This window comes from Tinamus guttatus, unplaced genomic scaffold (genome assembly GCF_059628265.1).
Source record: "Tinamus guttatus ecotype Peru unplaced genomic scaffold, ASM5962826v1 Tinamus_guttatus_pri_ptg000198l, whole genome shotgun sequence".
Classification (NCBI taxonomy): Eukaryota; Metazoa; Chordata; class Aves; order Tinamiformes; family Tinamidae; genus Tinamus; species Tinamus guttatus.
Genome location: NW_028288732.1, coordinates 6146385 through 6158500, shown reverse-complemented (window position 1 = coordinate 6158500; position 12116 = coordinate 6146385). Strand labels below are relative to the sequence as shown.

At 39.4% G+C, this 12116-nt stretch overlaps 1 long non-coding RNA gene across 1 annotated transcript; it reads left to right on the top strand.

Moving 5' to 3' along the window:
- Nucleotides 1-2945: 2945 nt before the first annotated feature.
- On the top strand, nt 2946-5556 carry LOC148594804 (uncharacterized). The gene is made up of 2 exons (XR_015913320.1): nt 2946-2994; nt 5508-5556. It is a non-coding gene; the product is annotated as an uncharacterized LOC148594804 (long non-coding RNA).
- The last annotated feature ends 6560 nt before the right edge of the window (nt 5557-12116 follow it).

Genomic DNA, 12116 nt, shown 5'->3' with positions numbered 1-12116 from the left:
TGCTTACGTAGTACCATCTGATATGTACATGCTGTTCTTATACTTCAGTAGAGTTTAATGCATATATTTTGAAGGCAAATTTTGCTTAATAATAACATTAGTGTCATATGCTGGCTTGCATAAAGGATTTTTCAAGCTGCAACAAGTTTTTTTTTTTTTCCAAATGTTTTTCTCAGCGGTTGTCTCTTCAACTTGAAAGTTCATGTTGTATATGTGGTATGTCTGAACTGTCTATTAGATGGACAAGTTTCTGGATAGGAGTCAGAAGTGATGGATTTATTCGTTAATCAGAGCAATAAGTTTCTAGAATATCTGTAACCCCTTCCATTTGCTAAAAGCTCCACAGGTGTGTTTGGCTTCAGTGTTAGTACGTCTTCATATAAAACGTGTTCTATATGTCCCAGTTACTATTGCTTCAGAGAGAAATTTTCAGAAGGTGCTACCTGAACTGTCCTTTCAGTTCCCGTGGTTGCATTCTCTTCCTGTTTTTGCAATTGATGGGTGTGGATGTTAGAAAATGAGAAAAGGAGGAGAAAACCTTACCCATCCATACAGTTGGCTCTGTCACCTCTGGAATACCCCAAAAGTCCTTGTTTGGAGTCTGATCAGCCTTGTCCAGGGTCTCTGACTTCCTCTGCTCCCGTGGTGTCATACGTCAAGTTGCCCTTGGCTCATGTGGCATTTTTGAAAAACATTATCTGAACAGAAGCTTGCTTTCCTCCTCAGTCTCTTGAATTCATCCTATCCTTAACTGATATCAATCAAAATGAGACTACAGTCCAAAAAAAGGACCACGAAGCGCTATATTCTTTCCTGTGTCAGTCTGCATTATTGTTCCTCTCAACAGATTAGTTGCCTTCTTAAAGATGCAAATGCATTTTATACTGCCTCAACCCTGTTCTCCCAACTGATGGGTTATTTTCAAACTGTAGAACTAGTAATTCATCTTTCAACATTTACGCTCTTGCTGTATTTTGTATATACAGGCATTTCTCACTAGGGGATGATGTTCTCACCTCTTCCAGTGTGGCTGCAAGAGCAGCATTGCACTCCATGCTAAACAATCATTCCTGAAAGAATAATAAAATAGAGAGCTGATTAAAAAAACAGAAGGAAAAATTATTAAAAAGCGCTTTCTGGGTATTCTTCTGTCAGCATTTCCTATCCTCTCTGTACAAAGTCTTCAACCAGGGTCCTTCAATCTGTTTTGCCTGGTATAAGATTATAAGAATTTTAACCAGCATCATATCCTCTGATTGATATCATAGCACAGAGTGCTCAAAACCATGCCTAAAATGGCAGACATACTGCTGGAAAAGATGCCAAAAAGAGACTAGAAAGATTATTAAAGGGCAAATGGTTTGACATGCACAGCACCAAATCATTTACTGGATGACAGGCTTTGGGAAGAAAGGCAAAAGAAATCTGCCTACAGCAAACATTCAGAGAGGCAAATTATTTAGCATAATGAAAAGGAACAGAGCTATGAATAATGAGCTAAAATTAGGAAGGGAGAGTGGCACTTAGGCTGAATATCAAGCAAAGTTTCCTGAGGATTAGAGGAAATGGAATAGGACATACTGCTTGGTGTATGAGAAACCAGAGTGTTTCTTAGGGGTGTCCCTGCATGACCATTCCTACTAGGGCTGAGGACACCTCATTTCCCATCCTATTATCATGCAGGGTCTCTCTGTCTTCGTTATGGATGTATAATTATTTTCAGTGCAGTGGCTTTGCATTTTCCTGCATCACCTCCGTTGGAGCACACACGTGCAATATCATCACAGGGCTCTATTTCTTTTCAGTGCCTTGATTTGGCAGTGTATTCACAGGGTGGGACCAGCACAGAAGATGTCTCAACAATCCTCTTTTGAATGTTAGCATTGCCTAAATACTGAATAAGCAGGAGTGATGGAGTTCACATTCATAGACCTTCCTTTGAAAGTGAATGGTTGTGGGTATTTGTGGTAAACAATTAAAGAAGCTTGACTCCAAGTGCTTCGATGTACAATAATAGATGGCAAAGGTGGAGGCATTGAGAAAGGCAACACATTTATCATGCACTGAAAAAGCCTCTGTTATGCAGGAGAAGGAAAGAATTGTGCCTTTTCCTTCAGCTCTTGCTCAGATGTGTGTTGCACAGAACTAAAAAAAAAATGGTAGGCAGGAAAAAGACAAAGCAAATAGAAGCTAAGAAGTGAAGAGGAAAATTCCAAATGTTCTATTTTTACTAATATACTACTATAATTATTTTTATACTAATGAACACTGGATTACTGAGCTTTGCAGTGTAGAAAGTGTCTTTACCTCCCATCCGTTCTGTTTCTTTCTTAATACCTAAATACAGTGGATACTTAGAACCTAAAGTTTATACTCTAAGCTGTATAGGCTGCATTAATATCTAACTCTATTATTAGTTTGCTTTCTTAATTTATATGTGAAAATTGCAAAGGATGTTAACCCAGGAAAGTCCTTTGAAAGCCTTGCCAGCTTCCAGTTGATAATTTTTGTTCTGGTGTTAAAAGAGAGAATTGGGGTTTTGCTTGTGCGTTCAGTGATAGGGATTGATTGGCAGAGAGCAGGAACCTCAACAGGGCTGATTTGAAGGGTGCAAAATGGGTGGTTTGCCCCTTCCCCTGCACTGTTCCTAAACTGCATCTGTTTTTACAAAAACATTCATGCTTGAATGTGTTCTAATGAAAAAAATAAAGACATTTCATGTTAGAAAATACATGCTATTATGAAATGAAAATATGACTTGTTTGGTTTGGATTGGCCGTGGACTTACCTCTTGCTCTAGCTGGGAATAACAATCTGTCTCACCTGTTTTTCCTGCTTCTCTCCCAGAAAAGCTGAAGAGTCCTCAGTTTCCTTGACCTCAGGCTGATGCTGGAATCTGGGTAGACTTCCATAACCTCGGGAACAGAGAGAGGAAGCCTGCAATGGAAGTGCCAGTGTTTTATTTCTCCTTGCTGAAGCTGATGTACTTCCAAGGTTGCATCTCTTAAAAAACACATGCGATCTCCTTAAATATTTTTGTGCACTGCAATTTTTACAGCGTATGTTTAAGTGGAAGTCAGATTCACACCTTGATTCACCTCTGACTCATACTGTCCTAAAGACATGATGTAGATTTAGCAGAAGCCCTGAAACAGCGTCTTTACATATATAGTATGCCTTTACATTTATACATAATTCAGTGAATTCAGCAAGCTGAAAATAAAAAAGTTCAGAGATGGGACAAGAATAAAGCCTACAAGCAAGTAAATGTGATGATACACTAGAACAGCTTTATTTTTTTACATAAGCCATTAATTAATGTTTTGCAGATGTATGTTGAATACCTTAAAAATAGTTTGAGAATCTATATTATTATTTCTTTTGAGTGTTTGTACATTTTCTGAATAAGCACACACAAAAATGAAGGCAAACTGTAGTATGACAACTATGTAAGAAAGACTTTTTGTCCTAAAATCCCCTTTAATTTCATAACAATAAAATAATAATAATCATGATGCTAAATCTCTCTTACCACCATCAGTCACACTTAAATCACTACGAGCACTTCATTAAAAAGAAACCTTGCAACAAAGTAAATTTAAGGCAGCAGAATTTCAGTCAGTTCTTGTGGGAATGGAGCACAGCTCTTTCCTTCATTCTGTGATTAATTTTTAAATAAATGAAACTACACAGGCATGAGACCTTAGAGGCTTCTAATTTGGTAGTCTCTGAAATGTTCAGATTGAATAGTAAGAAAGAAGTTTTCCAAAGATCCATATTTGAAAACTATTGTAAATATTAACGGTTTGTTTTCCACCAAAGACTTCTGATATAATGAACAAAATGCTGTGATGCCTCTTCTGTTGCATGCTATTATCAATGTTGGGGTGGTCAAGATGTCTCAGCAAGGGAAGGTCTTTTCCGTGGCTCTACATAATATATTTTAGGTGCAGTCATGGCATTGGCATCAACTGCAGAGCCTGTTCACTCCATTCCCACGTCTCATCTCAGTCAGCCACGCGAGAGGACAGCTCATCGGAGGTGTCTGCTCATCCTCATCATGATGACCTTGATTCTTCTGCTGCTGGGTAACATGTAGAGGAAAAGAAGAAAAGAAAGTACGAAGCTGTGGCTAATGGTTTCATCCTATTCAACGGGACATCAACACCTGTCCTCCTTGGAGAAGACACTATCACCAGCACCGCTCCTGCAGCCTGGCTTTGAGCTCCAAGTCATATCTGGGTGACTCAGATTGATATCCGGATACCGAAGCGCTATAAATTTAGAAAATATGGTCCTTAATCTTCAAATGAGCAGATGTTTACTATTTCTGATGAGAGTCTGTGGTGCACAGTCTGGAACAGAATATATATAAAATGCTTTAAATGGCTTAAGTCATTGTGCCAGATCTTGTTTGATTAATGTAGTCCAAGTTCATCTCACCATTTCTTGGCTCATGATTTTGGCCCGTTTTTGATTTAAAAAAAAAAAAAAAAAAGCCTCGATAGAAACTAATTTTAGTTTATATGGAACATCTCCTGACAGTGGATTCATAACAGCTTATTAAAACTTAATTAACATTCCTGTCTTAAAATGTTTGTGAAATCTGAAAACCAAAAAAGTTATCATAACAGACTTTCTTCTCAGAAAACAATTATTGTACATCACTAATTTAATCATGCTATTTTATACAATTCTGATGAAAATATGTACTGCAAAACTGAGCAAAGCTTTTTGATTTATTGCAGTTGCCAACTGTCTGTGATATTCTTCATCCTTAATCATCACTGCATGAAATCGGGGAGAGCATGTAAACTGATCTGCTAAATAAGTCAAAGTGGTGCTGTGCTTCTGGACACTAGATGAAAGCACTCTTATGTGACAAAGCTGATCTATTTTAGCAGATTTTCTGTGTGGATTATAGACTATAAATCTCTTATATAGCATGTTTTGTTCAATTCAATATGCTTTGCATCTAAACCGTATTATTCAATGTCCTTTCTATCACAGATGGTATCTGATTCACCCTGCCTAATGTGGTTTGTGGACGTTTGGCTATCTATTGGTATAGATTTTTAAAAAATATTATAATTTGTCATTTTATGGGATTAATTAGGTTCAGACAATTTGTCTATTGAATTATGTGGTGGCTTTGTGTAACTGTGATAAGAATTGTGTTGGCTCAATATTAAGGGAATTTAAATATCTACCCCTTAGGCGGTCGAAACAATACAAACTTCTAAGGGCTCCCTACATGGATTTTGTGCTTTAGACATCTGCTCAGATAGCAGCAAAGCCTGGATAAGTGATTAATGCTGTGTCAAAGATTTGGAAAGTTTTTGCTTAGAGTAGAGCCCTTCTGACAATGAGCCCACTAATCTGTTTGCTACTTTGGAGATAATAGAACAAACTGGAAAAAAGAAATAGTCTCATAACCCAACCGCAAACATCAAAAGAGTCTTACTTGAAAGAAAAGTTGCTTACAAAAACATGTATTTATGTCCTAGGTGACTTGGAATGGGATGAAGCATGGACAATACTGATGGGTGATCCTTCTGGGATGTGCATGCCGTGAGTTTTCATTTCTGGTTCCCAATGCTCCCAACAGAAATAACAGTTTCTAGATTTCTGGTTGTATGATATACAGTGTTTCAAGTAAATCTCGCTGAACGTTAGCTATTTTACTAGCACATTGCTTATGCTGTTGATAGATGGGTAATTCTGGTGTGAGCGTAGGAGGTGCTGACCCATATAACACACGGGATCAGAGCAGAAACTATGGGAAATGGGACTGTGGAACCACAGTCTGGTGCAATTGGTTGTTCATAATACATGCATAATTGCATAAATAAAGAGGAAAAGTAGAGTAAAAAAAATGTATTCTGAAATAGGGTTTGAAAGAACAAAAATGTCAAATTGGAAATAACTTGTATGCTGGTTATGTGTCTATGGCTCTGCTGAGTGGCTCCCGAGAGCTTCTGGAGTGAAGGTGCTGCATGCTGGAGCATCATTGCTGCGTGCTGGAGCATCACCTATGGTTCAGGCCACAGGTTTGTCTCCAAACTGCCCCATTTCTGTCCTCTGTGCATAGCACCTGGGCTGTCCGTGAGGGTGACACTTACCCCATGGGAACAATCTAGGTGCTAAGCTAGATTTTACTAAATCAGGAGAAAGAATGAGACAGGTTGGGTTGCTGGACTCTGTAGAGCTATCGCTGGGTTTTATATCAGCCAGGACACATCATATAAACAATATTGGTCTGATTCTTGTTAATTCTGGTCTGATTGTCTCCTAGATGCTGATGTGGGTGCTTGTCAGGATGGGGCTTAGTTTTCCTTAAAAAAAGAAAACTGATTAGTATAAGCCAATATTATTACCTGTTAAACAAATATAGGGACAGAGAAATACGCATGTGCATTTAAGAAGTTACATGCCAAGTGTGATACTCTGGATTTTATAAATGGATAGCTTGCAGATTCTGACATACAGTATTTCTGTTTAAGGTGATGGACCTCAAATAGAAAAAAAGGCCACTTTTCTTCCTTGTGAAGTCTCTCGAGGTAATTTCTTGCCTCTGTCTAACTAATCTTGCAGCGTTTGCCATGGAGCAGAGGTTGTTGGTACTGACAGCAAGGCACTGCCTGCCTGTGGGACACACAAGTGGATGAGTCAAGGGAATTGAGTGTAGAGCACTGCAAAAAGGGAGCAGGATGCTGCTTCTCCTCCTTCTCGTATGCCTCCCTGTAGTAACTCTAAAGAGAACTCCCCCAGCAGCAAAAAATGCAGCCGTGTCATGAAAAGGAGTGCTTTCCTTTTAGAAATCATGAATATGCACAAGGAAATGCTAAGCAATGTTTATTGTAAGGTTGTTGATTCTGGGGCAGTAAATCACAGTTATGTAGATACATACATTTGTCTTTGTTCAAGTCTGGTAAGTATTGTGAAGGATTAGAAATAATTCCATGGCTGTTACATCTGAAACTGCATTATCGTTCCAATTTTGTTCCTTTCTAAAACATATCCACAACCGTAACAGATACCAGCTTTCAGCATTAGTTTTGAAGGATTAAGTCTTATTCCTATCAGATTTGAAACAAAATAGGTAAAGACTTTCTGAACTAAGACATGCTGGTAAATCCCATCATAATTAAAAAAAGGAAAAATATTGTAAGCCTAGTTTGACGGATTTTGTTAGGATGATACTGCTATAGTTTTCTGTCTGCTACGATTGTAATTAATTAGGTAACCACAATCAAAATGGATCCAGACTAGGAATATTACCAGGAAATGGGGTCTCTGAAAAGAATAGTATGTTGTGGCAGGAGCTTGTTGATGTGTAATAGCGTAGGAGACTCTTGTCTCTACCACTTTGGAAAGTTGTTTTTGCTAGGGCTAGGAGATACCAGACTAGGAGTTTAAAATAAACACCTTTATTTTGGAGGAAGTAAAGTAACCAGGTGATCTGGCAGGAAAAACAGTCCATGGTTGGGCTGCCAACTCTGAAAATGAACCAAATTTAGAGAGCACATTATTGAGGTGCCATTGGTAGCAGAGAGGATGAGGAGGCTGGATGACCCTATGGTCAGCCATGGGCAATGGAGATAAGAACCAAAAAGGGTGTTTTCACTCAAGGAGAGTAAGAGCAGCTCAGGAAGAGACTTTGTGAACTCTGCTGGAGAAGGTATTTCTGATGGTGAGGAGGGGAGGTAGGGAAGAGGAACGTGATCCTGGACCCTTAACACGGGCCCATCTGATTGGAACAATTTGCTAAGAGCAATAGGGAGAGAAAAAATCCTTTTGGGGAGGAAAAAAAGAAATGAGAAGATGGTAAAGGTAGACTCAATCATGAATATCAGTGAATAAGTAATCCCAGATGATGGGATGAGATCTAACATTCATCTCTGGGTGTTAAATATGTCTTATATATCCCTGTCCTGCTGATGAGAACATTAGGTGAATTTTATAGGATTTATTAAAGCATTATCTTCCAACAGAGACCCTTTTTTGGCATTTGGAGGGGATGTCGTGTGGATTTTTTTTCCTATGAATCCTTTGCATGCCATTCCCCTCCTTAAACACAGCTCTGTCATAGAGGGCATGTTCTCTAGGTGAATATTTATCAGTGAGGAGGGTTTTGTAGCCATGCAAAGAGACAGAAGTGTAGCCAGTGCACGGATTTGGGATGATGCATGCAGAGACCTAGCAGCATGGATGGCAGCATGGCCACGTATGGACAGCCTTGACAGGAAAGACTTTGCTGTCCTGAGGACAGCTGAAGCCAGTCCCCTCTTCATGCATGTGAGGGGATTTGGGGATTTTTGGAAGAGCAAAGATTGCCTTGTGCTGTCCATCATTCCTTGAGCTGCACAAAATGTTGGTGTCAGTGGTGTCCTCAGTGGTCCTGCACCCGCGCTGACCACCACATCTGCAAAATGCCAGAGATCAAATAGGCTATTTTTGCATTTATGCCATTATTCTGAATGTTTCTGGAGACCCAGGAGGTCCTCACAAGTCTCCCAGTTTGATTTTACAGTAATCTTCTCCAAACGATAATTTATGTGCAAAGATCTTTCTCCATGCCAGCACCAAAGCGTTGGCACCAGGCGCTTCTCTACCACTTGCCCGAAGAGCTCCGGCTCACAGTGTTTTTCGAGGGAAACCATGGGGACAATTTATAGCTTCCAAATTTGTATGAGAAGTGTTTTGCGCTCAAGTGCAATGCACTCATTATTAAAAATGAACTGCAAGGGTTCTGCTTACATGAAAACATTTGTTTTGGTATCACAAACAGAATGGGGGAGGAAAGGGGACCATACTGTGATGTACAAATATTGCTATACTTTAGTCTGGGATACAAATAGGTGTCCTCAATAATCAAAATGGCAAACTTTCTGCTTTTTCTGCTGGAGAAGGTCTCTTCTCCTGTTATAGCTTTTCTGCAAGTTGGCAGAAGTCCTGCTGCTCTAAATCGGCTTTTGCAGTTTTAGTCAACTTACCAAAAAAAAAAAAAAAGAAAAAAGCCACTTTTGTATTATGTGGCATTTCATACTTAATTTTAGTATAAAACTGAACTTTGGAGAAAGGTCTACAACTTTGGTTCAGCAGCTTTTTTGTCATCTCCAGACTATGGGAAATACATTCCATTTTATATTTGAAAGGGGTTATTTTAGGGACTCCAATAACTCAAAAATGGCAGTTTCAAAACTATCTAGGTTGCACTATATTTAGGCAATTTCCTTCTTGCAGGTGAACAACTGTGACAGATTTAAAATCCAAAACAGTTGTACAATAAAAGTAATGCTTCAAAATTATAGCAGGACCTGCATGTGATGCCATGAACATGACCTCCTATACATGTGTGCATGGGGAGGTATTTCAAAGGGGCTAATGCCAAATCCTGCTATTTTAAAGCTCTGTGGGCATAAGAATCCCTGTATGCAATAAGTGCATGAGAATGAGTGCTGTTGTGAAGAACATTTCAGCAATGGTGGAGAGCAGGAGAAGACCATAGGGGTATTTCAGCCTCCTGCCATGCAGCATCACTGCAATACTACACGAGCTTTGGGCCTGAGAGGTGCTGCAGTACCCTGACATGGAGAGGATATTTTGATATTTTCCGTATAGATTCATTTGCAGAATATAACACCGGTTCTGCTAAATTTGTCTCTGTTGTAGGTCTCCCTTGATTCTTTTTCTATGAATTTTTTTAAAAACTATCTTAGAAATGATGCATTTCAGATAAACGTAAGTAACCTATCTGGATTAAAAACCTCGCTCGCTGGTACCATTTTATTTTTTTAAAAATGTTTAAAAATGTTAATGCTGCATACAGCTTCCTGTGGAGGAACTCCCTAGCACACAACCCCCCAGTTTATCCTCACCAGTGAAAGTTTCTTGATAAAATTGCTCTTTTACACATTTTCATTACTTCTTCTCTTAGCCACTTGGTCGTGTGGACTGTTCAGCCTCAGTCAGCGCAGCCTTTTTTTTTTTTTTTTTTTTTTGTAGGAATATCCCTTTTTATGGTCATTTTTTTAATAAGCAATCACTAAATTCAATTCTGGATAATTTTAAGGTCTTTATCTATACATATGTATCTTTATATGTAATTTTATTGTGAGAGAAAATTTTATAAATTGAGAAATAGAACTCATTTTTGTAGGAAAAAAATACTTTTCCCTATGAAAAACTCTTTAAAAAAAATCAAAATGCAACAAACTGCTCTCAACAGAGCAAGGTGTGTGGGCAAACTGTTGGGGATCTTTCAGTAATGTGATTGCTTTCGTCTTCCACTCAGGCGTATTAGAGTTAAATGCGCCTCTCTAATTGCTAGATAGATTGAACACTGCAAAGTTTGCTACAAAGTCTGTAAATCATTTAATTTAGCCCTCACTTTGCTAATTCCCAAACACTGGAGCTGTCATGCTCATAGCTTGGTTTGGGCTGGCCCTGATTTCACCCGGTAAGGGACAACCGCCCACGAGCTAGTGATTGTGATATTATAAGAGCTGTGTTAAATGCAGCTGTAGGTTTTCTTGCCACAAAAATCTATTTGGAGCCTGAATTCTTGAGATTTCCAAAGAGGAGGAATGCCCTCTTGGCTATTTAGATGGGGTTTGAGTTCAATTTTCTGCTTTTCAGTGTGATCTCCTGGATCATCTCAGGTGTCTTAGCTCATAGGCATGTTTAGCTCAGACCAGCTTAATTTCTGCAGAGCTGCATCTTGCTGGGCAATCTAGTTGTTCAGCTGAGACAGCGATGCTGTGAAGACCCAAAAGTGCTGAGCAATGACTAAATATGCTTGTTTTTATGGTGATTGGAAAGATTTTGGGCATTTGGAAAGACCTGAGATAGTAGCTCTGGTGGAAACTTGAAGCTTTGCTCTGTGAGTTGATAGCCAGGAGAAGAAAACTCTGTGCAGATATAAGATGGGGAAAAAGTGAGAGAGGTCTGGGGGTGAAAAGAAATATGAGAGAAATATATTTAGCTCTTTTCCATGTTCTTTTGCACAACAGGAGGTGACTGGTCCTCTCTTGACTGCAGGCACCAACTTGGCCTTCAGCTGGACTGCGATCTTGTGCCCAGTCCCTGCACGAAAACCTGGGACCAAGGGGACAGCTGCCAGGAGCTGCCCTGCCACCGAGCCATCTGTGTGTGTGCACCAGGGTTGCCTAAAAATAAAGAAAATTCCTCACAGTTGGCTCTGAAACTAGGTGGCACATTGGTCTGTGAAACCATCTCCAGTACCCCGAGTGAAATTTAGAAATAATCAAGTGTATTGTATTGGAAATGAGAGAATTCTGCCTTTCTGAGGGGTGTTGGGTATATGATGAGCTGTAAATATTATATACGCATAAATTCTCTGAAGATTGCTATGGCACTGCTATGGGAGCCAAATTGCCTCTGAGCCCTTATCATGTTGACCAACGCTTTAAAATTCAGCTGTGTTTGTGTATTTTAATACTTTTCCAGAGCAGATAGAAATGGCTCTGCTCCCTGCTGGGCAGCCTGATTTACAAGGATAGGTCTAGGTAACCACAAATGTATGCTCAAAATACTTTAAAAAAGCATATATTGTGCTAGCACAGTTAGATATGTCTAAAATTGAAGTCTAGGATCTCCTCTGTGATGTGTTCAGCACCAAAATGACCAAATGTACTTTCTGAAAAAGTCAAGCTGTTCCTAGTAGAATATGTGCTTTTCCAACAGGGACTTGAGGATGTTCAAGAAGAATTTGGACAAAAGCAAGAAGCAGCTTATGTGAGCTGGGCAGGAAATGGAGGACTGGCCCTTATTCTCATATTAATAATCTGAATATCAATCTGAAGGTAAACCCCTTTTTGCACACTTGCTGTATGGAGGTATAGTGACTGGATCTACTTTGCATTCGTATTTTATTTTTCTACCCGTCTTGTCTACTAAACCTCTCACCTGACCATTGAATTTTATGAATTTAAAGGATATCTTCCAGCACGAGTGACATGATTAGATGAGGAGAACACGGGGCCGGCCGGGCTCCTTTCTGCAGTTTGTGCTTGGGGTACATGAGCTTTGGAAAGCTCCAGACCTTGCATGGCAGATGTGGAATCTGTCTCCTGGAGGAGTAATGAAATGCA